Source organism: Peromyscus maniculatus, chromosome 8 (assembly GCF_049852395.1).
Source record: "Peromyscus maniculatus bairdii isolate BWxNUB_F1_BW_parent chromosome 8, HU_Pman_BW_mat_3.1, whole genome shotgun sequence".
Taxonomy (NCBI): Eukaryota; Metazoa; Chordata; class Mammalia; order Rodentia; family Cricetidae; genus Peromyscus; species Peromyscus maniculatus.
In genome coordinates this window covers 69,395,112-69,422,606 of record NC_134859.1, presented here as the reverse complement: position 1 = coordinate 69,422,606, position 27,495 = coordinate 69,395,112, and the positions used below count along the sequence as shown (strand labels likewise).

Sequence of the window (27,495 nt, the reverse complement as noted above, 5' to 3'; positions counted from 1 at the left end):
CTCTTTCAGTCTGAGGTTTCCTAGAGACCGGATCTCATCCTTTCAGCTGAGGACTGGAAAAGATAGGTGAGAGTTGGCTGTGGGTTGCCCCTTGGACTCTCTGAACTTTTGGCATTTGGCGTCTGTGGTATCTGGCTGGGGTTTTTTACTGTTCAAACCATTTAGAACTGGTGCTACAGCTGGTTCCCAGTGTGGGGCAAGAACCCAGGACCCGGACATAAGAGTCTCACTCTGTACCCCAAGAGCTGGCTCTATTCTGAGGCAGCATCTTTGAAGACAGGAGATCAATCAAGGTCCCGGGGTCTACTTGAGACCCAGCTGCAAACATCAGGGCTCTGAGCGGGGCCTAGCCCACAGAATCCTCTGCCAGCATGCCCTGTGTGCACTATAAATTTTCCTCTAAACTCAACTACGACATGATCATCTTTGATGGGCTCCAAATCTCCCTCTGCGACTTAAAGAAGCAGATTATGGGCAGAGAAAAGCTGAAAGCTGCCAATAGCGACCTGCGCGTCTTCAACGCAGAGACGCAAGAAGAATATACAGATGACAATGCGCCAATTCCTAAGAACTCATCTGTGATTGTCAGAAGAATTCCTAGTGGAGGCGTTAAGTCGGCAAGGAAGACACACGCTCTAAGTGGACCTGGACCAGTGATGGGAACCACACAGGCAACCGATGACTCTTCTGCATCCATTTCTCTGGCCCAGCTCACAGAGACTGCCAATCTGGCTGAAGCCAATGCTTCGGAGGAAGATAAAATCAAAGCGATGATGTGGCAATGTGGCCGAGAATACGACCCAGGCAGTTCCGTGAAGAAACCTCTGGGTCCACCACCTCCATCTTATACCTGTTTTCGTTGTGGTGTCCCTGGTCATCATATTAAGAGTTGCCCAACAAACGGGGATAAGAACCTTGAATCCGGCCGGAGAATCAGAAGGAGCACTGGAATTCCCACCAGTTTTCTGACTGAGGTGAAAGATCCTAACACGAAGGGTGCGATGCTCACCACCTCTGGAAAATACGCAATACCGACCCTAGATGCAGAGGCCTATGCGATCGGGAAGAAAGAGAAGCCACCCTTCTTCCCAGAGAAACCGTCCTTGTCGTCGTCGTCGTCTTCGACATCGTCGTCGTCGTCGTCGTCATCTTCAGAAGAAGAAGAAAAAACACCTATCCCGGAGGAGCTCCTGTGCCTCATCTGCAAAGACATCATGGTGGATGCTGCTATCATTCCCTGCTGTGGAAACAGTTACTGTGATGAATGCATTAGGACAGCACTCCTGGAATCAGATGAACATACATGTCCAACATGTCATCAGAACCATGTTTTTCCGGATGCTTTAACTGCCAACAAGTGTTTACGACAGGCTGTTAGTAACTTCGAAAATGGAACTGGCTGTACCAAAGGACCTCGGCAACAGTTCCCTCCACCCCCACCCCCAATACCACCACCAAGACCGCTCCTTCAGAGGAGCCCCCAGCCTCTGGCGCGAACTTTGGTACGGAGACAGCTGGATCCTCTGAGGATCCCAGTGACATCTTCCTCAGCTGTCCCAGCTCCCTCTGTATCTTCGTTAACTTCAAGTCCGGCTCCCTTGGCACCCTCTGTGCCTGGAAGTCCATCTTCTGCCCCAGCTCCGGTACCGGTACCGGATTTGACTGCGACAGTGTCTATCCCAGTCCATTCGGAAAACTCAGACGGCCCTTTCCGGGATTCGGGTGATAAATTATTACCAGCCGCAGCGCTGGAACCAGAGCATTCTAAGGGAGCCTCCTCAGTTGCCACTGGGGCTCTTACTCAGGAAAAGGGTCACGAGGTGCCTGTCCTTGGAACTGCGTCTCGGTTGGCACAGTCCTCATTGCAGGGACAGTGGGTCCCCACAACTGGTCCGGTAAGAAAAAGTGCTGCCCTTCCAGGTGGTGGACCACCACCAGGCTGGGGACATTTCAACCAGCTTGGCCACCTGGTTTCTCCACCGCAGCAAGTCAGAAGAGGGGAAGGAAGTCGTCACAGGAGCACAGAGCGCGGGCCACAGCACAGCCAAAGATCCCAGAGGGCTCAAGGCCCATCCCTCCCAGGAACTCCAGTCTCTGTGCCTGTTCCTCCTGGTGTACCTCCCCCACACTTCTCTCCTGGCTTCCCTCCTGACCAGCCCCAGCCTTCAGGATACAGTGTCCCCCCTGCAGGGTTTCCACCAGCTCCTGCCACTGTATGGAAACCTTGGGTATGGTCGTCAGGAGTGCAGACTGCTCACCCAAACACCATGCCTGCAACACCAACCCGGCTTTTGTCCAGGGAAGAATTCTATAGAGAGCAACGACGACTGAGGGAAGAGGAGAAGAAAAAGTCCAGGCTAGACGAGTTTACCAATGGTTTTCTTAAGGCGTTGACGGGGCATGAAAAGATTCAGAGGAAGCCAGGGCACTCCTTTTCCAGGTCTAAATCTCCCTGTACTGGTTCATCAGATTCCAGAAGTTCATATGCTTCTTCCTCTAAGTCAAGATCTGGCTCCACGCGGTCAAGCTCTTCCTCTGGATCCTCCAGCCGCCCACACTCTGGCTTCTTCTATTCGCCATCACCTCGCTACCCCAGGAGAGGCAGAGGCGAGAGCCGTCATCACGGTTCAGGGGCCAGTTCTCGAGGATATCATGGATCTAGGTCAAGGTCCCCTCCATATAGAGGTTCTCGTTCACGGTCAAGATCTCCTCAGAGAAGGTCCACTCGCCGTGACATCAAAACCTAGTAAGGGCAGAGGGTCCACTTTAGAGACCTCTTTGAGAAAGAACGCCCCAGGGAAATGGGAGGGGAATCGCCTACCGATAATGGTACAACAAGTACTACCATGGGTATGCTGTGGGGGCACAGGCTAGACCATCAGCTACCAGAGAAGACTTCTCTCCAAAGAGACTTTCACCTCTTAATATCAGAAATTCACCCTTCACAAGAGGGCCCAGAGAAGACTATGCTCCTGGACAACATCATAGACACAGAAACCGAGGCAGCAACTATCCAGGAAAGCCTTCCACGGACAGATAAGTCACAATCCGAAAAGTAACACAAAATCCAAAGTGAAGGAGTGTGGGAACGTTCCAGGAGTCCATGAAGACACAAGCATGAGAGAAAAACGGAAAACGGGGAAAGCAGGAAGAGAGTGAGAGCTTCCTGAGTTCTGAGCTGTTAGAGACTTCCAGCCAATCCAGGGAGTTGCTGGGTGTGGATGACACTAAGGCAGATACACCGTTTGTCCTCCCGAGGAGAGACGATGCTACACACCTGTTGGGGATGAACTGACGGAGGCAGAATCCATCACTTTCAAAGCAGTGTCTGAGAAGGACAAGAGAGAAAAAGATAAACCAAAAGGAAAAAGTGACAAGACCAAAGGGGAAAGGGATATGCCTGCTACAGCCAAGAAGGAAAATGTTTTCAAACCTTCTAAAGGACCCCAAGTGTAGGTGGACGGGGACCGTGAAAACTCTCCTAGGTCTGACGCTCCACTTGAAAAAGCCAAAGAGCGGGCTGCAAAGACTGACTCTATAAAACTCCGATCTTGTAGCTCTATTGGGAGTGATGGCAGGATATGTCCTGTAGACCAGTAACTTGGACTGGGTGTCTTGAGGGCAGGATCTGATACTGTCGACTTTAACAAAAAACATTGTTAAAAGAGGGCAACGGAACATGATCCTATCAGCTTGAGGGATGGAAAAATAAAAATAAAAAGTTTCTAAACATCTCATGACCCCAGTGTTTTGTTTGTTTGTTTGTGTTTTCAGTTTTGCTTATTTCCACTCTTTTCTGATACTTTACACATACGGCAAATTCTGCGGTCAACTTTATATCCCAGGCGGCTGCTTCTCCCATTTAACATTTTGCAAAGCATTGCCACAGTGGTATTGTGCCTAATTCGTCAGTCACATCTGCCTTTAGTTCTACCCTTTTTCGAATCCTAGCAGTAGAGCTAGATATCAAAAGATACTTTTTTTTTTTTTTTTAAAGTGTCTTGTGTAGCCTGGTCTCTAACTCCTAGGTAGCTGGGGGTGACTGTGGTGATATCTTGTTTGTGCCCCAATCAAAAAGCTTGCCTGAAGATCAGAGGGCTGATCAGTCACAAGTTCAGCATAGAATCCAGGGACTGTTGGTACACACCTCTAATCCAAGAACTCGGGAGGAGGAAGCAGGAAGATCCAGATATCAAGACCACCCTAGCTCTAAGTCATTGAGTCAGTCGAAGAAGAGAGAGAGAGCGGGACAGAGAGAGAGAGAGAGAGAGAGGGACAGGGAGAGGAGAGAGAGAGAGAGAGAGAGAGAGAGAGAGGGGGGGGGGAGAGGGAGAGGGAAAAGGAGAGGGAGGGGAAGAGGGAGAGGAGAGGGAGAAAGAGAGCCAATGGGTGGGGTTGGGCCACACCCTTAATCCCAGCACCAGGGAGGTGGAGACAGGTATATAAGGCAGATGGAGACCGGATCTCAGCTCTTTCAGTCTGAGGTTTCCTAGAGACCGGATCTCATCCTTTCAGCTGAGGACTGGAAAAGATAGGTGAGAGTTGGCTGTGGGTTGCCCCTTGGACTCTCTGAACTTTTGGCATTTGGCGTCTGTGGTATCTGGCTGGGGTTTTTTACTGTTCAAACCATTTAGAACTGGTGCTACAGCTGGTTCCCAGTGTGGGGCAAGAACCCAGGACCCGGACATAAGAGTCTCACTCTGTACCCCAAGAGCTGGCTCTATTCTGAGGCAGCATCTTTGAAGACAGGAGATCAATCAAGGTCCCGGGGTCTACTTGAGACCCAGCTGCAAACATCAGGGCTCTGAGCGGGGCCTAGCCCACAGAATCCTCTGCCAGCATGCCCTGTGTGCACTATAAATTTTCCTCTAAACTCAACTACGACATGATCATCTTTGATGGGCTCCAAATCTCCCTCTGCGACTTAAAGAAGCAGATTATGGGCAGAGAAAAGCTGAAAGCTGCCAATAGCGACCTGCGCGTCTTCAACGCAGAGACGCAAGAAGAATATACAGATGACAATGCGCCAATTCCTAAGAACTCATCTGTGATTGTCAGAAGAATTCCTAGTGGAGGCGTTAAGTCGGCAAGGAAGACACACGCTCTAAGTGGACCTGGACCAGTGATGGGAACCACACAGGCAACCGATGACTCTTCTGCATCCATTTCTCTGGCCCAGCTCACAGAGACTGCCAATCTGGCTGAAGCCAATGCTTCGGAGGAAGATAAAATCAAAGCGATGATGTGGCAATGTGGCCGAGAATACGACCCAGGCAGTTCCGTGAAGAAACCTCTGGGTCCACCACCTCCATCTTATACCTGTTTTCGTTGTGGTGTCCCTGGTCATCATATTAAGAGTTGCCCAACAAACGGGGATAAGAACCTTGAATCCGGCCGGAGAATCAGAAGGAGCACTGGAATTCCCACCAGTTTTCTGACTGAGGTGAAAGATCCTAACACGAAGGGTGCGATGCTCACCACCTCTGGAAAATACGCAATACCGACCCTAGATGCAGAGGCCTATGCGATCGGGAAGAAAGAGAAGCCACCCTTCTTCCCAGAGAAACCGTCCTTGTCGTCGTCGTCGTCTTCGACATCGTCGTCGTCGTCGTCGTCATCTTCAGAAGAAGAAGAAAAAACACCTATCCCGGAGGAGCTCCTGTGCCTCATCTGCAAAGACATCATGGTGGATGCTGCTATCATTCCCTGCTGTGGAAACAGTTACTGTGATGAATGCATTAGGACAGCACTCCTGGAATCAGATGAACATACATGTCCAACATGTCATCAGAACCATGTTTTTCCGGATGCTTTAACTGCCAACAAGTGTTTACGACAGGCTGTTAGTAACTTCGAAAATGGAACTGGCTGTACCAAAGGACCTCGGCAACAGTTCCCTCCACCCCCACCCCCAATACCACCACCAAGACCGCTCCTTCAGAGGAGCCCCCAGCCTCTGGCGCGAACTTTGGTACGGAGACAGCTGGATCCTCTGAGGATCCCAGTGACATCTTCCTCAGCTGTCCCAGCTCCCTCTGTATCTTCGTTAACTTCAAGTCCGGCTCCCTTGGCACCCTCTGTGCCTGGAAGTCCATCTTCTGCCCCAGCTCCGGTACCGGTACCGGATTTGACTGCGACAGTGTCTATCCCAGTCCATTCGGAAAACTCAGACGGCCCTTTCCGGGATTCGGGTGATAAATTATTACCAGCCGCAGCGCTGGAACCAGAGCATTCTAAGGGAGCCTCCTCAGTTGCCACTGGGGCTCTTACTCAGGAAAAGGGTCACGAGGTGCCTGTCCTTGGAACTGCGTCTCGGTTGGCACAGTCCTCATTGCAGGGACAGTGGGTCCCCACAACTGGTCCGGTAAGAAAAAGTGCTGCCCTTCCAGGTGGTGGACCACCACCAGGCTGGGGACATTTCAACCAGCTTGGCCACCTGGTTTCTCCACCGCAGCAAGTCAGAAGAGGGGAAGGAAGTCGTCACAGGAGCACAGAGCGCGGGCCACAGCACAGCCAAAGATCCCAGAGGGCTCAAGGCCCATCCCTCCCAGGAACTCCAGTCTCTGTGCCTGTTCCTCCTGGTGTACCTCCCCCACACTTCTCTCCTGGCTTCCCTCCTGACCAGCCCCAGCCTTCAGGATACAGTGTCCCCCCTGCAGGGTTTCCACCAGCTCCTGCCACTGTATGGAAACCTTGGGTATGGTCGTCAGGAGTGCAGACTGCTCACCCAAACACCATGCCTGCAACACCAACCCGGCTTTTGTCCAGGGAAGAATTCTATAGAGAGCAACGACGACTGAGGGAAGAGGAGAAGAAAAAGTCCAGGCTAGACGAGTTTACCAATGGTTTTCTTAAGGCGTTGACGGGGCATGAAAAGATTCAGAGGAAGCCAGGGCACTCCTTTTCCAGGTCTAAATCTCCCTGTACTGGTTCATCAGATTCCAGAAGTTCATATGCTTCTTCCTCTAAGTCAAGATCTGGCTCCACGCGGTCAAGCTCTTCCTCTGGATCCTCCAGCCGCCCACACTCTGGCTTCTTCTATTCGCCATCACCTCGCTACCCCAGGAGAGGCAGAGGCGAGAGCCGTCATCACGGTTCAGGGGCCAGTTCTCGAGGATATCATGGATCTAGGTCAAGGTCCCCTCCATATAGAGGTTCTCGTTCACGGTCAAGATCTCCTCAGAGAAGGTCCACTCGCCGTGACATCAAAACCTAGTAAGGGCAGAGGGTCCACTTTAGAGACCTCTTTGAGAAAGAACGCCCCAGGGAAATGGGAGGGGAATCGCCTACCGATAATGGTACAACAAGTACTACCATGGGTATGCTGTGGGGGCACAGGCTAGACCATCAGCTACCAGAGAAGACTTCTCTCCAAAGAGACTTTCACCTCTTAATATCAGAAATTCACCCTTCACAAGAGGGCCCAGAGAAGACTATGCTCCTGGACAACATCATAGACACAGAAACCGAGGCAGCAACTATCCAGGAAAGCCTTCCACGGACAGATAAGTCACAATCCGAAAAGTAACACAAAATCCAAAGTGAAGGAGTGTGGGAACGTTCCAGGAGTCCATGAAGACACAAGCATGAGAGAAAAACGGAAAACGGGGAAAGCAGGAAGAGAGTGAGAGCTTCCTGAGTTCTGAGCTGTTAGAGACTTCCAGCCAATCCAGGGAGTTGCTGGGTGTGGATGACACTAAGGCAGATACACCGTTTGTCCTCCCGAGGAGAGACGATGCTACACACCTGTTGGGGATGAACTGACGGAGGCAGAATCCATCACTTTCAAAGCAGTGTCTGAGAAGGACAAGAGAGAAAAAGATAAACCAAAAGGAAAAAGTGACAAGACCAAAGGGGAAAGGGATATGCCTGCTACAGCCAAGAAGGAAAATGTTTTCAAACCTTCTAAAGGACCCCAAGTGTAGGTGGACGGGGACCGTGAAAACTCTCCTAGGTCTGACGCTCCACTTGAAAAAGCCAAAGAGCGGGCTGCAAAGACTGACTCTATAAAACTCCGATCTTGTAGCTCTATTGGGAGTGATGGCAGGATATGTCCTGTAGACCAGTAACTTGGACTGGGTGTCTTGAGGGCAGGATCTGATACTGTCGACTTTAACAAAAAACATTGTTAAAAGAGGGCAACGGAACATGATCCTATCAGCTTGAGGGATGGAAAAATAAAAATAAAAAGTTTCTAAACATCTCATGACCCCAGTGTTTTGTTTGTTTGTTTGTGTTTTCAGTTTTGCTTATTTCCACTCTTTTCTGATACTTTACACATACGGCAAATTCTGCGGTCAACTTTATATCCCAGGCGGCTGCTTCTCCCATTTAACATTTTGCAAAGCATTGCCACAGTGGTATTGTGCCTAATTCGTCAGTCACATCTGCCTTTAGTTCTACCCTTTTTCGAATCCTAGCAGTAGAGCTAGATATCAAAAGATACTTTTTTTTTTTTTTTTAAAGTGTCTTGTGTAGCCTGGTCTCTAACTCCTAGGTAGCTGGGGGTGACTGTGGTGATATCTTGTTTGTGCCCCAATCAAAAAGCTTGCCTGAAGATCAGAGGGCTGATCAGTCACAAGTTCAGCATAGAATCCAGGGACTGTTGGTACACACCTCTAATCCAAGAACTCGGGAGGAGGAAGCAGGAAGATCCAGATATCAAGACCACCCTAGCTCTAAGTCATTGAGTCAGTCGAAGAAGAGAGAGAGAGCGGGACAGAGAGAGAGAGAGAGAGAGAGGGACAGGGAGAGGGAGAGAGAGAGAGAGAGAGAGAGAGAGAGGGGGGGGGGGAGAGGGAGAGGGAAAAGGAGAGGGAGGGGAAGAGGGAGAGGAGAGGGAGAAAGAGAGCCAATGGGTGGGGTTGGGCCACACCCTTAATCCCAGCACCAGGGAGGTGGAGACAGGTATATAAGGCAGATGGAGACCGGATCTCAGCTCTTTCAGTCTGAGGTTTCCTAGAGACCGGATCTCATCCTTTCAGCTGAGGACTGGAAAAGATAGGTGAGAGTTGGCTGTGGGTTGCCCCTTGGACTCTCTGAACTTTTGGCATTTGGCGTCTGTGGTATCTGGCTGGGGTTTTTTACTGTTCAAACCATTTAGAACTGGTGCTACAGCTGGTTCCCAGTGTGGGGCAAGAACCCAGGACCCGGACATAAGAGTCTCACTCTGTACCCCAAGAGCTGGCTCTATTCTGAGGCAGCATCTTTGAAGACAGGAGATCAATCAAGGTCCCGGGGTCTACTTGAGACCCAGCTGCAAACATCAGGGCTCTGAGCGGGGCCTAGCCCACAGAATCCTCTGCCAGCATGCCCTGTGTGCACTATAAATTTTCCTCTAAACTCAACTACGACATGATCATCTTTGATGGGCTCCAAATCTCCCTCTGCGACTTAAAGAAGCAGATTATGGGCAGAGAAAAGCTGAAAGCTGCCAATAGCGACCTGCGCGTCTTCAACGCAGAGACGCAAGAAGAATATACAGATGACAATGCGCCAATTCCTAAGAACTCATCTGTGATTGTCAGAAGAATTCCTAGTGGAGGCGTTAAGTCGGCAAGGAAGACACACGCTCTAAGTGGACCTGGACCAGTGATGGGAACCACACAGGCAACCGATGACTCTTCTGCATCCATTTCTCTGGCCCAGCTCACAGAGACTGCCAATCTGGCTGAAGCCAATGCTTCGGAGGAAGATAAAATCAAAGCGATGATGTGGCAATGTGGCCGAGAATACGACCCAGGCAGTTCCGTGAAGAAACCTCTGGGTCCACCACCTCCATCTTATACCTGTTTTCGTTGTGGTGTCCCTGGTCATCATATTAAGAGTTGCCCAACAAACGGGGATAAGAACCTTGAATCCGGCCGGAGAATCAGAAGGAGCACTGGAATTCCCACCAGTTTTCTGACTGAGGTGAAAGATCCTAACACGAAGGGTGCGATGCTCACCACCTCTGGAAAATACGCAATACCGACCCTAGATGCAGAGGCCTATGCGATCGGGAAGAAAGAGAAGCCACCCTTCTTCCCAGAGAAACCGTCCTTGTCGTCGTCGTCGTCTTCGACATCGTCGTCGTCGTCGTCGTCATCTTCAGAAGAAGAAGAAAAAACACCTATCCCGGAGGAGCTCCTGTGCCTCATCTGCAAAGACATCATGGTGGATGCTGCTATCATTCCCTGCTGTGGAAACAGTTACTGTGATGAATGCATTAGGACAGCACTCCTGGAATCAGATGAACATACATGTCCAACATGTCATCAGAACCATGTTTTTCCGGATGCTTTAACTGCCAACAAGTGTTTACGACAGGCTGTTAGTAACTTCGAAAATGGAACTGGCTGTACCAAAGGACCTCGGCAACAGTTCCCTCCACCCCCACCCCCAATACCACCACCAAGACCGCTCCTTCAGAGGAGCCCCCAGCCTCTGGCGCGAACTTTGGTACGGAGACAGCTGGATCCTCTGAGGATCCCAGTGACATCTTCCTCAGCTGTCCCAGCTCCCTCTGTATCTTCGTTAACTTCAAGTCCGGCTCCCTTGGCACCCTCTGTGCCTGGAAGTCCATCTTCTGCCCCAGCTCCGGTACCGGTACCGGATTTGACTGCGACAGTGTCTATCCCAGTCCATTCGGAAAACTCAGACGGCCCTTTCCGGGATTCGGGTGATAAATTATTACCAGCCGCAGCGCTGGAACCAGAGCATTCTAAGGGAGCCTCCTCAGTTGCCACTGGGGCTCTTACTCAGGAAAAGGGTCACGAGGTGCCTGTCCTTGGAACTGCGTCTCGGTTGGCACAGTCCTCATTGCAGGGACAGTGGGTCCCCACAACTGGTCCGGTAAGAAAAAGTGCTGCCCTTCCAGGTGGTGGACCACCACCAGGCTGGGGACATTTCAACCAGCTTGGCCACCTGGTTTCTCCACCGCAGCAAGTCAGAAGAGGGGAAGGAAGTCGTCACAGGAGCACAGAGCGCGGGCCACAGCACAGCCAAAGATCCCAGAGGGCTCAAGGCCCATCCCTCCCAGGAACTCCAGTCTCTGTGCCTGTTCCTCCTGGTGTACCTCCCACACACTTCTCTCCTGGCTTCCCTCCTGACCAGCCCCAGCCTTCAGGATACAGTGTACCCCCTGCAGGGTTTCCACCAGCTCCTGCCACTGTATGGAAACCTTGGGTATGGTCGTCAGGAGTGCAGACTGCTCACCCAAACACCATGCCTGCAACACCAACCCGGCTTTTGTCCAGGGAAGAATTCTATAGAGAGCAACGACGACTGAGGGAAGAGGAGAAGAAAAAGTCCAGGCTAGACGAGTTTACCAATGGTTTTCTTAAGGCGTTGACGGGGCATGAAAAGATTCAGAGGAAGCCAGGGCACTCCTTTTCCAGGTCTAAATCTCCCTGTACTGGTTCATCAGATTCCAGAAGTTCATACGCTTCTTCCTCTAAGTCAAGATCTGGCTCCACGCGGTCAAGCTCTTCCTCTGGATCCTCCAGCCGCCCACACTCTGGCTTCTATTCGCCATCACCTCGCTACCCCAGGAGAGGCAGAGGCGAGAGCCGTCATCACGGTTCAGGGGCCAGTTCTCGAGGATATCATGGATCTAGGTCAAGGTCCCCTCCATATAGAGGTTCTCGTTCACGGTCAAGATCTCCTCAGAGAAGGTCCACTCGCCGTGACATCAAAACCTAGTAAGGGCAGAGGGTCCACTTTAGAGACCTCTTTGAGAAAGAACGCCCCAGGGAAATGGGAGGGGAATCGCCTACCGATAATGGTACAACAAGTACTACCATGGGTATGCTGTGGGGGCACAGGCTAGACCATCAGCTACCAGAGAAGACTTCTCTCCATAGAGACTTTCACCTCTTAATATCAGAAATTCACCCTTCACAAGAGGGCCCAGAGAAGACTATGCTCCTGGACAACATCATAGACACAGAAACCGAGGCAGCAACTATCCAGGAAAGCCTTCCACGGACAGATAAGTCACAATCCGAAAAGTAACACAAAATCCAAAGTGAAGGAGTGTGGGAACGTTCCAGGAGTCCATGAAGACACAAGCATGAGAGAAAAACGGAAAACGGGGAAAGCAGGAAGAGAGTGAGAGCTTCCTGAGTTCTGAGCTGTTAGAGACTTCCAGCCAATCCAGGGAGTTGCTGGGTGTGGATGACACTAAGGCAGATACACCGTTTGTCCTCCCGAGGAGAGACGATGCTACACACCTGTTGGGGATGAACTGACGGAGGCAGAATCCATCACTTTCAAAGCAGTGTCTGAGAAGGACAAGAGAGAAAAAGATAAACCAAAAGGAAAAAGTGACAAGACCAAAGGGGAAAGGGATATGCCTGCTACAGCCAAGAAGGAAAATGTTTTCAAACCTTCTAAAGGACCCCAAGTGTAGGTGGACGGGGACCGTGAAAACTCTCCTAGGTCTGACGCTCCACTTGAAAAAGCCAAAGAGCGGGCTGCAGAGACTGACTCTATAAAACTCCGATCTTGTAGCTCTATTGGGAGTGATGGCAGGATATGTCCTGTAGACCAATAACTTGGACTGGGTGTCTTGAGGGCAGGATCTGATACTAGCATCTGATACTGTCGATTTTAACAAAAAACATTGTTAAAAGAGGGCAACGGAACATGATCCTATCAGCTTGAGGGATGGAAAAATAAAAATAAAAAGTTTCTAAACATCTCATGACCCCAGTGTTTTGTTTGTTTGTTTGTGTTTTCAGTTTTGCTTATTTCCACTCTTTTCTGATACTTTACACATACGGCAAATTCTGCGGTCAACTTTATATCCCAGGCGGCTGCTTCTCCCATTTAACATTTTGCAAAGCATTGCCACAGTGGTATTGTGCCTAATTCGTCAGTCACATCTGCCTTTAGTTCTACCCTTTTTCGAATCCTAGCAGTAGAGCTAGATATCAAAAGATACTTTTTTTTTTTTTTTAAAGTGTCTTGTGTAGCCTGGTCTCTAACTCCTAGGTAGCTGGGGGTGACTGTGGTGATATCTTGTTTGTGCCCCAATCAAAAAGCTTGCCTGAAGATCAGAGGGCTGATCAGTCACAAGTTCAGCATAGAATCCAGGGACTGTTGGTACACACCTCTAATCCAAGAACTCGGGAGGAGGAAGCAGGAAGATCCAGATATCAAGACCACCCTAGCTCTAAGTCATTGAGTCAGTCGAAGAAGAGAGAGAGAGCGGGACAGAGAGAGAGAGAGAGAGGGACAGGGAGAGGGAGAGAGAGAGAGAGAGAGAGAGAGAGAGAGAGAGAGAGAGAGAGGGGGGGGGGGGGAGAGGGAGAGGGAAAAGGAGAGGGAGGGGAAGAGGGAGAGGAGAGGGAGAAAGAGAGCCAATGGGTGGGGTTGGGCCACACCCTTAATCCCAGCACCAGGGAGGTGGAGACAGGTATATAAGGCAGATGGAGACCGGATCTCAGCTCTTTCAGTCTGAGGTTTCCTAGAGACCGGATCTCATCCTTTCAGCTGAGGACTGGAAAAGATAGGTGAGAGTTGGCTGTGGGTTGCCCCTTGGACTCTCTGAACTTTTGGCATTTGGCGTCTGTGGTATCTGGCTGGGGTTTTTTACTGTTCAAACCATTTAGAACTGGTGCTACAGCTGGTTCCCAGTGTGGGGCAAGAACCCAGGACCCGGACATAAGAGTCTCACTCTGTACCCCAAGAGCTGGCTCTATTCTGAGGCAGCATCTTTGAAGACAGGAGATCAATCAAGGTCCCGGGGTCTACTTGAGACCCAGCTGCAAACATCAGGGCTCTGAGCGGGGCCTAGCCCACAGAATCCTCTGCCAGCATGCCCTGTGTGCACTATAAATTTTCCTCTAAACTCAACTACGACATGATCATCTTTGATGGGCTCCAAATCTCCCTCTGCGACTTAAAGAAGCAGATTATGGGCAGAGAAAAGCTGAAAGCTGCCAATAGCGACCTGCGCGTCTTCAACGCAGAGACGCAAGAAGAATATACAGATGACAATGCGCCAATTCCTAAGAACTCATCTGTGATTGTCAGAAGAATTCCTAGTGGAGGCGTTAAGTCGGCAAGGAAGACACACGCTCTAAGTGGACCTGGACCAGTGATGGGAACCACACAGGCAACCGATGACTCTTCTGCATCCATTTCTCTGGCCCAGCTCACAGAGACTGCCAATCTGGCTGAAGCCAATGCTTCGGAGGAAGATAAAATCAAAGCGATGATGTGGCAATGTGGCCGAGAATACGACCCAGGCAGTTCCGTGAAGAAACCTCTGGGTCCACCACCTCCATCTTATACCTGTTTTCGTTGTGGTGTCCCTGGTCATCATATTAAGAGTTGCCCAACAAACGGGGATAAGAACCTTGAATCCGGCCGGAGAATCAGAAGGAGCACTGGAATTCCCACCAGTTTTCTGACTGAGGTGAAAGATCCTAACACGAAGGGTGCGATGCTCACCACCTCTGGAAAATACGCAATACCGACCCTAGATGCAGAGGCCTATGCGATCGGGAAGAAAGAGAAGCCACCCTTCTTCCCAGAGAAACCGTCCTTGTCGTCGTCGTCGTCTTCGACATCGTCGTCGTCGTCGTCGTCATCTTCAGAAGAAGAAGAAAAAACACCTATCCCGGAGGAGCTCCTGTGCCTCATCTGCAAAGACATCATGGTGGATGCTGCTATCATTCCCTGCTGTGGAAACAGTTACTGTGATGAATGCATTAGGACAGCACTCCTGGAATCAGATGAACATACATGTCCAACATGTCATCAGATCCATGTTTCTCCGGATGCTTTAACTGCCAACAAGTGTTTACGACAGGCTGTTAGTAACTTCGAAAATGGAACTGGCTGTACCAAAGGACCTCGGCAACAGTTCCCTCCACCCCCACCCCCAATACCACCACCAAGACCGCTCCTTCAGAGGAGCCCCCAGCCTCTGGCGCGAACTTTGGTACGGAGACAGCTGGATCCTCTGAGGATCCCAGTGACATCTTCCTCAGCTGTCCCAGCTCCCTCTGTATCTTCGTTAACTTCAAGTCCGGCTCCCTTGGCACCCTCTGTGCCTGGAAGTCCATCTTCTGCCCCAGCTCCGGTACCGGTACCGGATTTGACTGCGACAGTGTCTATCCCAGTCCATTCGGAAAACTCAGACGGCCCTTTCCGGGATTCGGGTGATAAATTATTACCAGCCGCAGCGCTGGAACCAGAGCATTCTAAGGGAGCCTCCTCAGTTGCCACTGGGGCTCTTACTCAGGAAAAGGGTCACGAGGTGCCTGTCCTTGGAACTGCGTCTCGGTTGGCACAGTCCTCATTGCAGGGACAGTGGGTCCCCACAACTGGTCCGGTAAGAAAAAGTGCTGCCCTTCCAGGTGGTGGACCACCACCAGGCTGGGGACATTTCAACCAGCTTGGCCACCTGGTTTCTCCACCGCAGCAAGTCAGAAGAGGGGAAGGAAGTCGTCACAGGAGCACAGAGCGCGGGCCACAGCACAGCCAAAGATCCCAGAGGGCTCAAGGCCCATCCCTCCCAGGAACTCCAGTCTCTGTGCCTGTTCCTCCTGGTGTACCTCCCCCACACTTCTCTCCTGGCTTCCCTCCTGACCAGCCCCAGCCTTCAGGATACAGTGTCCCCCCTGCAGGGTTTCCACCAGCTCCTGCCACTGTATGGAAACCTTGGGTATGGTCGTCAGGAGTGCAGACTGCTCACCCAAACACCATGCCTGCAACACCAACCCGGCTTTTGTCCAGGGAAGAATTCTATAGAGAGCAACGACGACTGAGGGAAGAGGAGAAGAAAAAGTCCAGGCTAGACGAGTTTACCAATGGTTTTCTTAAGGCGTTGACGGGGCATGAAAAGATTCAGAGGAAGCCAGGGCACTCCTTTTCCAGGTCTAAATCTCCCTGTACTGGTTCATCAGATTCCAGAAGTTCATACGCTTCTTCCTCTAAGTCAAGATCTGGCTCCACGCGGTCAAGCTCTTCCTCTGGATCCTCCAGCCGCCCACACTCTGGCTTCTATTCGCCATCACCTCGCTACCCCAGGAGAGGCAGAGGCGAGAGCCGTCATCACGGTTCAGGGGCCAGTTCTCGAGGATATCATGGATCTAGGTCAAGGTCCCCTCCATATAGAGGTTCTCGTTCACGGTCAAGATCTCCTCAGAGAAGGTCCACTCGCCGTGACATCAAAACCTAGTAAGGGCAGAGGGTCCACTTTAGAGACCTCTTTGAGAAAGAACGCCCCAGGGAAATGGGAGGGGAATCGCCTACCGATAATGGTACAACAAGTACTACCATGGGTATGCTGTGGGGGCACAGGCTAGACCATCAGCTACCAGAGAAGACTTCTCTCCATAGAGACTTTCACCTCTTAATATCAGAAATTCACCCTTCACAAGAGGGCCCAGAGAAGACTATGCTCCTGGACAACATCATAGACACAGAAACCGAGGCAGCAACTATCCAGGAAAGCCTTCCATGGACAGATAAGTCACAATCCGAAAAGTAACACAAAATCCAAAGTGAAGGAGTGTGGGAACGTTCCAGGAGTCCATGAAGACACAAGCATAAGAGAAAAACGGAAAACGGGGAAAGCATGAGGAGAGTGAGAGCTTCCTGAGTTCTGAGCTGTTAGAGACTTCCAGCCAATCCAGGGAGTTGCTGGGTGTGGATGACACTAAGGCAGATACACCGTTTGTCCTCCCGAGGAGAGACGATGCTACACACCTGTTGGGGATGAACTGACGGAGGCAGAATCCATCACTTTCAAAGCAGTGTCTGAGAAGGACAAGAGAGAAAAAGATAAACCAAAAGGAAAAAGTGACAAGACCAAAGGGGAAAGGGATATGCCTGCTACAGCCAAGAAGGAAAATGTTTTCAAACCTTCTAAAGGACCCCAAGTGTAGGTGGACGGGGACCGTGAAAACTCTCCTAGGTCTGACGCTCCACTTGAAAAAGCCAAAGAGCGGGCTGCAAAGACTGACTCTATAAAACTCCGATCTTGTAGCTCTATTGGGAGTGATGGCAGGATATGTCCTGTAGACCAATAACTTGGACTGGGTGTCTTGAGGGCAGGATCTGATACTGTCGATTTTAACAAAAAACATTGTTAAAAGAGGGCAACGGAACATGATCCTATCAGCTTGAGGGATGGAAAAATAAAAATAAAAAGTTTCTAAACATCTCATGACCCCAGTGTTTTGTTTGTTTGTTTGTGTTTTCAGTTTTGCTTATTTCCACTCTTTTCTGATACTTTACACATACGGCAAATTCTGCGGTCAACTTTATATCCCAGGCGGCTGCTTCTCCCATTTAACATTTAGCAAAGCATTGCCACAGTGGTATTGTGCCTAATTCGTCACATCTGCCTTTAGTTCTACCCTTTTCGAATCCTAGCAGTAGATCTAGATATCAAAAGTTCCTTTTTTTTTTTTTTTTAAATGTCTTGTGTAGCCTGGTCTCTAACTCCTAGGTAGCTGGGGGTGACTGTGGTGATATCTTGTTTGTGCCCCAATCAAAAAGCTTGCCTGAAGATCAGAGGGCTGATCAGTCACAAGTTCAGCATAGAATCCAGGGACTGTTGGTACACACCTCTAATCCAAGAACTTGGGAGGAGGAAGCAGGAAGATCCAGATATCAAGACCACCCTAGCTCTAAGTCATTGAGTCAGTCTAAGAAGAGAGAGAGAGAGAGGGAGAGAGAGAGAGAGAGAGGGTGGGGGAGGGAGAGTGATAGGGAGGGGAAGAGAGAGACGGAGAAAGAGAACCAAAGGGTGGGATTGGGCCACTTCCTTAATCCTAGTACCAGGGAGTTGGAGACAGGTATATAAGGCAGATGGAGATCGGATCTCAGCTCATTGAGTCTGAGGATTCCTTGAGTCCGGATCTCACCCTTTCAGGTGAGGATTAGAAAAGATAGCTGAGAGTTGGCTGTGGGTTGCCCCTTGGACGCTTTTAACTTTTGGTATTTGGCGTCCGTGGTATCTGGCTCGGGGTTTTTACTGTTCAAACCATTTAGAACTGGTGCTCCAGTGGTGGCTCACACCTTTAACCCCAGTTCTAGAGAGCTGGAGAAAGAAATATAAGGTCGGTGGGGACAGCATCTCAGTCCAGTCAGTCTGAGTATTCATAGAAATAGGATCTCCCCCTTTCACCTGTGGAGTTGGCAAGGTGAGTGGTGGCTGTGACTTGCTCCTTTGTCTCTCTGATCTTTCAGCATTTCCTCTGATATCTAGCTCTGGGTTTTTACTATTAAAAGCAACTAGAATTCGAGTTACAGTTGACCTTGAACTTGTACTCCAGAAGTGGAGGCAGGGGGAAGAGGACTTCTAGCCCATCCTCGGCTATAGTTATTTGGAGGCTGGCACGGGCTAAATGAGACCTTGTCTCACACACACAAACAAAAGAAGTGAAGTGCACATCAGACAGTGACCAGGAGCTAGAGGGTGGTGAGCAGTGCTTGCTGCTTTCGAAGAGGCCCTGGGTTCGGTTCCAGCACCCACTGAATGTCTCACAACCATCTCTAAGTCCAGTTCCAGGGTATCTGAGGCACTCTTCTGGCCCCCAGGGGTTCCTGCATAAAATGGTACACACAAACCCATGCAGGCAAACACATACATACACAAATTAAAAATTCAATCTTTTAAAAATTATATTTAAAATTTTTATTTTGTGTAGGGTTAGGCATCATGCCATGTGCTGTGGAGTTCAGAGGACAACTTGTAACAGAAGTTATATGTTTCTACCATTTAAATCCCAAAGAAGGATGGAACTCATGTTTTAGGCTTGGTGGCAGGCACCTTTAAACCCAGAGCTATCTTACAGGAAAAGTAATAAAGTAATACATCTTTAAAAATAAAGAAGGAGAGAAGAAAGTGGATGTGTGGGCCTGGTGACAAACACTTTTTAGTCCTAGCACCCAGGAAATAGAGGCAGGCAGATCACTGAGTTATGGCCCCCTGGTCAACTTAGTGAGACCCTGTTTCTTTGTGGTTTTTTTCTTTTTTCTTTTTCTCTGGGCTTGGGGAGGTTTCGTTCAAGACAGGGTTTATCTGTGTAGCCCTGGCTCTCCTGGAACTCTCTAGACCAGGCTGGCCTCCAACTCACATAGATCCATCTGCCTCTGGCCCCTGAGTGCTGGCATTAAAGTCATGTGTTACCACTGACCAGCCTGGAGAGTCTTTTTCAATCTACTAAGTTTAATCTATAAATCCTAAAACCTATGACTCCTTCTTGACATAATCCTAGACATAGACATGCTCAAGCATAATTATTCTACAAGAAACTACTAATATTCCTGTAGGCCTGGTTCATGAGCCATCTACTTCAATGTCCTCTCAGCAGGGTTTAGAACCTTCTAGAGTTTAGTAAGCACCTATGTTCTGCACTTTCGATTCTTGATTTCCATCACACTGGTGAGGATGAGCAACTTGAGTAAGATCCTTGAATATTTCCAGAACACCATCTGCAGAGTCCATGGCTGTATCCCTTGGAATATACCCTCACCCCTTCTATTAAAGTCATTTAGAAAATGAGACTTACAGTGGAACTGTCTTTGCCTATTAGGAAGTATTTTCTCACTGGGTAGTTATGCAGACCTGGCCTTTGTTGTGACTTTCTCCTGTTGCCTTTATTCAGGAATGCCCTGTGCTTTTCAGGATGCAGTGGTTAGTTCTAGCCACTGGGTGGCACAAACTCACAGGAGTCCAGTGATAGTCCCTAACTTACATCCCAAAGAGCACTTGTTGTTAAGTGGCACCAAATGAAGGAAGGTTGGGGGAGAACAGATTTATTTAACTCATATTCCAATGTACACATGAAGCTACATTCCCTGGAATCCAGGTCAGATTATTGAATAAGGAAAAGAAAAAGAGATGAAAAAGTGTTGGAATTTCCAGCACTTGGGTAATGATACAGGAAAAGAGCCACAAATTCAAGGCCAACCTGCTGAACTACATAGAAAGTTCCATGCCAGTCTGAGCTACAGAGTAGCAATATAAAGATACACAATGGCAGTGTCTCATGTCTTTAATCTTAGCACTTGTGAGGAAAAGGAGGCAGATCTCTGTGAGTATGAGGCCACCCTGCTCAAAAGTTTTAGGAGAGCCAAGGCTACACACAGAGAAACCCTGACATGAGGAGTGTTGATGTTGCTCAGGTCCCAGAAAGCAATCTTCCAACCTCTGGAGTAAATGAAAAGTGATTGTAAATCCCCCTTCCTCAAAAGGGTGGGGCATTCACCTGGAGCTTGACCCATTCCTCTGTGGTAAACCTCTTCACACAGCTGTCTTCCACGTGCCAGGAATCGGGCTCTGCAGAGAACACAGCACAGCAGAATCTCTCCACTCTGAGTGCACAGACATAGGAACACACAGCTCCAGGTCTGTGGACTTGGATGAATTTGCATGTGTACTTTATCTTCTCCTGCTCCTCACAGAAGTGAGTGACAGGCAGCTGTTGGATGCACTTCTCTATTTCACTCTTTAGATGAACAAGATCGCTCCTCTCTGCTTCAAAACCAATGAATTGCTGTTTTTTCCCATCTAAACCAATGAACAAATATCCCCCGTCAGTGTTTGCAAATGCAGAAACAGTTTTAGGGAGAATCTCTATAGTCTTTTCTTTAGGGTACATTTTAACTCTGCATGTTTTGATTTAGGGAAATAGAATGGCTCCTCCAGAGTCAACTTTTCCTTGTTAAAAAACTTATCAAGATGTCCTAGTTTTAATTCCTCAGAGTCAAATGATCCATGCAAACATTGTCTTGAACTTGATCTCAGTTTAGCATCCTTCATGGCTTTGAGGACCCGAACTACATCAGGTGCTTTCAGTTGAAATGAGGATGGCAAACTTCTCCTATAAAAATTGGTTTTTAATGTAAGGACACGTTGACCGGAGATATCACCGACCCAGGGTCTCACAAAAATAAAAAAGTAGCCTTTGTTCTGCCTGTAGTGTAGGTATTTATGAGGAAATGAAAGAATATCACCAAAATTATTTTCCAGATCCAGCCCTATTCCATCTCTGGTCAAGCTGTAATTGGAATTCTTTTTTTTTTTTTTTTGTCTGTGGATTTTATTTTATTCAAGTCAGTAAAATCAAGTGCGATGTACTGAGTTGACTACTAGCCAGGGGGCAGGCACTTAAAAGACATCAGAGACTGCTGGCTGAAGAATGCTCAGGTGGTTTAGGGAGTTGCGGGCTTTAAAAAGGAAAAGGATCATGGTACACTGCAAGATAAAGGCAGAAAACATGACATCTCAGCTGCTCAGATCACTTGAGGGCAAGGACTTGAAAGCTTGATAGGAGCAAGCTGAGGGTGATGCCATGTTGAGAGAGAGCAGAAAGGCTGGGCATGGTGCTAAGAAGCTGAACTCTGACCTTCAAGACAGTGCATAGCCCATAGAAGTTTTGAGCCCAGGAGTGATCAAGTGTCTGGTAACTGGCTTCAGCAGCAGCATGCAAGGACCAAGGAAGACTTGCAGCTGTCTCAGTATCTTCTGGAAAGTATCTTCTGAAACTTCTGGAAGACAGGATGGTCAATTGGCAGAGCTTAAGAAAGTAATGGAATGATACCTTACCTTAAGTTTCAGGGGTGGGCAGTAACATTTAAGTAGGAAATTGAAGAATCAAATCTTGGAGAGGGCAGGAGGAACAGGCTCGATTTAGTGCAGTCTTGGGCCATGAAAGGGTGGGGGCAGGGAATCTGTTTTGTAAACCGGACCTAAAGTTGCAAAGAGGTTAATGAATTTACATGCCTGGGTTTGTGGCTTACTTGTCCTGTTTGTTTTTGAAGGATCGTGTCCGAGACACATGCTTAAAAAAGGTGAATTATGAACCATTGAAAATTTTTTGTTTTAATTTTATTTTATAATTTAATTTAATTTTACATATCAGCCACGGATTCTTTTGTCCTCCCCCCTCCGGCCCTCCAACTTCCTCCCAGCCCACCCCGGATAGCCATCTCCTCCAGGGTAAAGACTCCCCTGGGGATTGAGTTCAACCTGGTAGATTCAGTCCAGGCAGGTCCAGTCCCCTCCTTCCAGGCTGAGCCAAGTGTCCCTGCATAAGCTTCCAAACAGTTTCCAAACAGCCAGCCCATGCACTGAGGACAGGTCTTGGTCCCACTGCCTGGATGCCTTCCAAAGAGTGTAAGTCCACTTTCCCATGGTGGGCAGCATAATTCAGGCTATATAGCTAGGCCCCCACTTTCCCTCTCATCCCTTCAGCCCTTTGTCCTGGGAAAGGAGGCTGAGTTGCCTCTGTAGTTCTTCAATTTCCTTCTCTTGCTCTATTATCTTCATCTGCAATGTGAGATTAACATTTCCAGTTGTCTGGAAAAGTTCACTCTGCAGCAGCTGAAGAGCAGACGGTCTCTGTGATGCATTCCTCCCAGTTAGGAGCTGGATATACTTGGCTTGTACCGGACACCTCTTACTAAGGGATTCGGGTATCCGACCAGTCCTCATGCCTGTTAAGACTGTTGCTCGCTCCATGTCTGTCCCGAATGGCTGTAAGAGCTCGAGCAGGATCACACCCAGGCTATACATATCTGACTTGGCATCATACTCGGATCCTTCCAACTGTTCGGGTGATGCATACAGACAGGTCCCCACTCTGGACGTATGTGTCGGCATTCCCTTTCCATGTCTGCTGGTCCAGCCTGAGCTCTTCTGTATGATGTCTGCACAGGCCAGACCAAAGTCTCCTATTTTTACTTGCTGATCAGGGCCATGAAGAAAAATATTTCTAGGCTTCAGATCTCTGTGGACAATGCCCATGTTATGCATGTAAAAGACACCTTCCAGCAATTCTTTAAATATTTTTGTTGCAACACTGGCCATGACGGAGGGACAGGCAGCTTCATCCACATACTCCCGGCTCCGCTTGTTCCTCTCGGCTATCCAGTCCCTCAGGGACAGCTCACACAGCTGCAACTGGATGTGCAGCATCAGGTGGTACCGAACCTCTGTCTGCTCCAGCAGGTTCAAATTGCCTTCAGAGGACTCATCCGTGGATGTAGAATTCCCTTCCAAGTCTGAGTTATGCCCCAGTGGCAGCTGATGCTTGACAACTGGTCTGATAGACAAATCGGTCGAGTCATTTTCTTGGAGCTCAGTGGACGATTCAAATTCACTGCTGTTGCTGATCACTAAATCAGCAGTGCGGCTCACCAAGTTGTTATTCTCGTTTTTAATGTCAGATTCACCAAAAGGTTTCTCTTTTTCTGAGGTGTGTTCAGCAAAGATAATGGATGAGCTGCTTTCATTGTCTTTAATATCACCTTGATCTCTGTCCCCTTCATGCTCCGACAGTACTTCAAGAGAGGGCAGTTGAATGGGAACTCTGTCTTGTGGCCGAACCACACGAACAAGTTCTAGCCATGAAGCGTGATAGCCAACAATGTTGGGGTGTCGGAGACCTGCCAGAACCTTTGCTTCTCGTAGCTCCTTCATACAGTCTGTTTTAGTTGCACTCTTAATCAGGATTTTCTTAATTGCATAATGCTGACGGTCTATTTTGTTCTGGACCTTGTATACTCTTCCATATCCTCCCTTTCCTAAGATGGCAAGCTCTTCAAATTCATTTAAGTAGCGTGAGGTTTGTGCACAGTCCATCTCCTGATCAACAACAATGGTCATTTTCCAAGCACTCGTTTCGTGTTCCAAGTTAATTCTTTCCTTTAGAACAAACAGAGCCAATACAGTAGGACCTACCCAGTGAGAACCAGCACTTCACAGTACCTCTCCAGGCAAGCCTTTGAGAGAAATTGGCTTTGTGGAATCAATATATAGCCACTGTGAGTGCTTGAAAAGAAGTACTATACTAAAAACGCCACTGTAACACTTCCTGAAGTAAGGGGAAGTATCCAAAACAGCACTACTGTATAACACTTCCTGAAGTAAGGGAAAGTATCCAAAACAGCACTACTGTTTAACACTTCCTGAAGTGAAGGGAAGTATCCAAAACAGTACTACTGTATAGCACTTCCGGAAGTGAGGTGAACTATACTAAAAACCTCTACTGTAACACTTTTTGAAGTACACTGAATATTTTCTGTGAAACTCAGACTCCAGGTTAGTTATAAACCCCAGCCAAATACCTGTTTTTACTCAGGGATTCTTTTCTAAGTGGGGCCAGGAATGTTAACTTCAAGTGGCTGTTTTCTGACTCAGGCAGAAACGTGCAGCAAATCACCTTGCAGGAGTCATTTTTTTTTTTTTTTTTTTTTTTTTAGGTTTTTAGGTTTTTTCCAGAGTTTCTCCCTGCAGTTTTAGTGCCTGTCCTGGATCTCCCTCTGTAGGCCAGGCTGCCCCTCGAACTCACAGAGATCCACCTAGCTCTTCCTCCCAAGTGCTGGGATTAAAGGCTTGCAACCTCACCCCCCAGAATTTATGGGCAACTTTTAGGAGGAGGAAAAGGGAGATTTAGATGTAGATTTAGATTTAATTTTAGATTTAGATTTAGATCTGTATTAGAATGGGCTAGGATGCACTGGTGAAGGAGATAGGGGAGAAGGGAGAATAAAGGAAGGAGAAAAGGAAAAGGGGACAGGGGTATTTGTCCAGGAGGAACAAGGGACATCCTCTGGATAGAGGGTAGACACACATGGCATATAGGCAAAAGGTTTATAGAGGTGATGGGGGAAAACCCCGTGTTAGGGTGAGGTGTTTAATTTTATTTCTTCTTTTTTATTAAAAAATATTTTTATTCATTTAACATACAAACCATGGATTCTCCCTCTCATCCCTCCTCCTGTTCCCTCCCAGCCTTCCCCTCCTTGACCCTTCCCCCATGCTGAACTCCAACAAATGAAGGCCTCCCCTCCCATGGCAGGGCAGAAAAGCCTGCTATACACAGTTGAGCCAGGACTAAGTCTCTTCCTCCTGCATCAAGGTTAAGCAAGGCCTCTGGCCATAGGTAATGGGCTCCAGAAAGCCCACTCCTGCACCAGGGATAGATCCTAATCCCACTGCCAAGGGCCCCTCAAACAGACCAAACTATACAACTGTCTTCCTATTTTCAGAGGGCCTAGTCTGATCCCATGTAGGTTCCAGAGCTGTTGGTCTCAAGTTGGTGAGTTCCTATGAGCTAGGTTCAGTTGTCTCTGTAGATGTCCTAATCATGATCTTGATGACCCCCACCACTTTTTGCTAAAATAATCCCTCTCTCCTCTCTTCACCTGGACACCCAGAGCTCGGCCTGGTGGTTGGCTGTGAATCTCTGCATCTGCTTCCTCCAGTTATTGGATGAAGGCTCTATGATGACAGTTAGGGTATTCACCAACCTGTTTACCAGTGTAGTCCAGCTCAGGCACCCTCTTTATTTCTAGTAGTCTATCGGTGGTCGTCCTTGTGGATTCCTGGGAATTTCCCTAGCACCAGGTTTCTCCCTTACCCCATAATGTCTCCCTCTATCAAGATATTTCTTTCCTTGCTCTTCCATTCCTACTCTGCCCCAGACCAACCATGGTGTTCCCTCATGTTCTCATCCTCCATCACCTCTTCTCTTCCCCCACCGCATCCTCAGTTTATTCATGGAGATCTCTTCTGTTTCCCCTTCCCAAATCGATCCCTGCATCCCTCTTAGGGTGTTCCTTGTTTCCTAGCTCTTCTGGAGTTTTACAGGTGGGTAATACTTCACTGAGGATATGTACGAAATTTTCTTGATTCATTCTTTGGTTGTGGGGCATCTAGGCTGTTTCCAGCTTCTGGCTATTAGGAATAATGCTGCTATGAACATAGTTGAATACGTGTCCTTGTGGTATCATTGAGCATCACTTGGGTATATGCCCAAGAGTGGTATCATTGGCTCTTGAGGTAGATTGATTCCCAATTTTCTAAGGAGTCATCATACTGATTTCCAATGTGGCTCTACAAGTTTGTACTCCCACCTGCAGAGCAGGAGTGTTCCCCTTGCTCCACACCCTGTCCAACAATAGCTGTCATCAGTGTTTTTGATTTTAGTCTTTGGTTCACAGAAACTGACTTCACCAATTTGCCGGGAATGCTGGCTTTCATCTAATTACCAGAAATCTTCCTATAGTCTAATTTGAGCTCATTTCTCACTACTTGGATTGGCTTTTGGAGTGTGGGGAACTGGAGTTTCCTTTGAACCTAACACTGTACAGAAATACACAGGGGCCTAACACCCTCCAGTTCCCAACAGAGCATGGACCAGAATGTTATGTCACTGTTGGTCCCTCAAGAGCCAAGTGATGTATATTCTGTCCAGTCCTCTGCCAAAGGAAGCAAAGTGTAAAAGGGAATTTGTAATAGACAAGTGTGGAGGTACTGTCTGTAGCATGAAACTTAACATGTCTTATTAACAAAAACAAACCTGGAGCCAGGTATTGAGTTAAAGCTGGAAGATCAGAGAAGCAGAACAAGCCACAGCCACCACACCTTGCCAGTTCCTCAGCTGATCCTGTTGCCTCAGACCTGGATGCCTCTCAGCTGAACTGTGCTGCTCAAAAGCCTAAAAGCATTTAAATACCACCCCTTAAATACGTTTCTGCTTTCTGCTATCACTTCCTGGGATTAAATTCTCTTGTTACCCTGCCTGGCTGTTTCCAGTGTATCATTGAACTCACAGAGATCCAGGTGCATCTCTCCCTCTGGAAGGTTATAATTAAAGGCATGTGTGCCACCATTTTCTGGCCTCTATATCTAGTGGCTGTTCTGTTCTCTGGCCCCAGATAAGTTTATTAGGGTACACAATATTTTGGGGAGCACAATATCATGACAACTGTCGACACTGACTGTATTCTGCTCAAAGTATTCCTCCACAAAGTAAGTGGATAAACCTTGAAAAGAGAAGAAAGATCTAAAGACAGGTTCAGTGAATGAAAAAACGAACTTAAAAGAGGACATGACTGCTCCTAGGTATGGTGGAAGAGAAGATTTACAGTAGATGGGAGGGAGAAAAAAAGCCAGAAGCTTCTGGAAGGGTCCAGAGAGAACATGACTGGCAGACTGAGCTAGGAGAGTCAGGAGGCAAGAGGCCAGGAGGTCAGGAGACCAAGAGGCTAAAAGGGCAAAAGGGCTGAACTAGTCAACATGGCTGGGTTACACAGGAATCAGGGAAGCTGGAGGAAAGGAAGCCCAGCCAGTTCTTTTTTCTGACTTTTTTCCAGTTCTTTTTTCTGACTTTGTGACTGAATTGGACTCTGAGGATTGATTGAGAAGAAGCTAGGAGGACAGAGGAGAGAGAAGAGGGGAAGGGAAAGAGAGAAGGAGAAGGTTAACTGGAGAGACTTGAGCCACACACACCACAAGCACTGGCACCTCTTTTTCCAGATGCTTCCCCATTCACAGGGAGACCTGATCCTGTGGGAAGTTGGGTAAACATGTCCATCAGGCAGGCAGGAACAGCATTCTAGATGAGAAAGGAAGTAAGTGCACTGGAGCCCAGAAAGCTTACAATGCTCTCCAGACCAAATGCAAAGCACCTCAGAGGAGCACAGAGTGCTTGCTGCATGTCTCTTTCTTCTCCAAGAGGCAGCTCCTGCTCCTGTCCC

General features: G+C 48.5%; 6 pseudogenes; 4 read left to right on the top strand and 2 right to left on the bottom strand.

Moving 5' to 3' along the window:
• Positions 1–362: 362 nt before the first annotated feature.
• On the top strand, positions 363–3,541 carry LOC143274480 (E3 ubiquitin-protein ligase RBBP6 pseudogene; annotated as a pseudogene).
• Positions 3,542–4,831: 1,290 nt separating this feature from the next.
• Positions 4,832–8,010, top strand: LOC143274479 (E3 ubiquitin-protein ligase RBBP6 pseudogene; annotated as a pseudogene).
• Positions 8,011–9,300: 1,290 nt separating this feature from the next.
• On the top strand, positions 9,301–12,476 carry LOC143274478 (E3 ubiquitin-protein ligase RBBP6 pseudogene; annotated as a pseudogene).
• A 1,316-nt stretch (positions 12,477–13,792) lies between these two features.
• LOC143274477 (E3 ubiquitin-protein ligase RBBP6-like) lies at positions 13,793–17,032 on the top strand (annotated as a pseudogene).
• Positions 17,033–20,195: 3,163 nt separating this feature from the next.
• On the bottom strand, positions 20,196–20,770 carry LOC143267076 (schlafen family member 2 pseudogene; annotated as a pseudogene).
• A 1,350-nt stretch (positions 20,771–22,120) lies between these two features.
• Positions 22,121–23,614, bottom strand: LOC143266948 (eukaryotic translation initiation factor 2-alpha kinase 1 pseudogene; annotated as a pseudogene).
• Positions 23,615–27,495: the final 3,881 nt, after the last annotated feature.